The sequence below is a fragment of the Octopus bimaculoides genome, chromosome 25 (assembly GCF_001194135.2).
Source record: "Octopus bimaculoides isolate UCB-OBI-ISO-001 chromosome 25, ASM119413v2, whole genome shotgun sequence".
NCBI classification, from domain to species: domain Eukaryota; kingdom Metazoa; phylum Mollusca; class Cephalopoda; order Octopoda; family Octopodidae; genus Octopus; species Octopus bimaculoides.
In genome coordinates, this window is record NC_069005.1 from 24,867,449 (window position 1) to 24,867,764 (window position 316).

Sequence of the window (316 nt, forward strand, 5' to 3'; positions counted from 1 at the left end):
CACTACTACTACTACTACTACTACTACTGCTGCTGCTGCTGCTGCAAGACGCGGTCCATTCGAAGCGAACAGCAATGATGGTATTAAATAGAAATACGATAAATGATACCCTTCTCAACTGATATTCCCTGCAAAACCTTTCTTTAAAACTCACACCACGAAAACTTCTCACAAAGTCTTTTATTTTATTTGTTGTTGTTTTTTATTTTTATTTATTTATCTATTTGTTGTTGCTGTTCCTTATCTTTTGCGATTCTGAGGAGGATTTCACTTGAGCGGAAGATATCGACACATGTGCTCGCTGAAAGGTGAACAA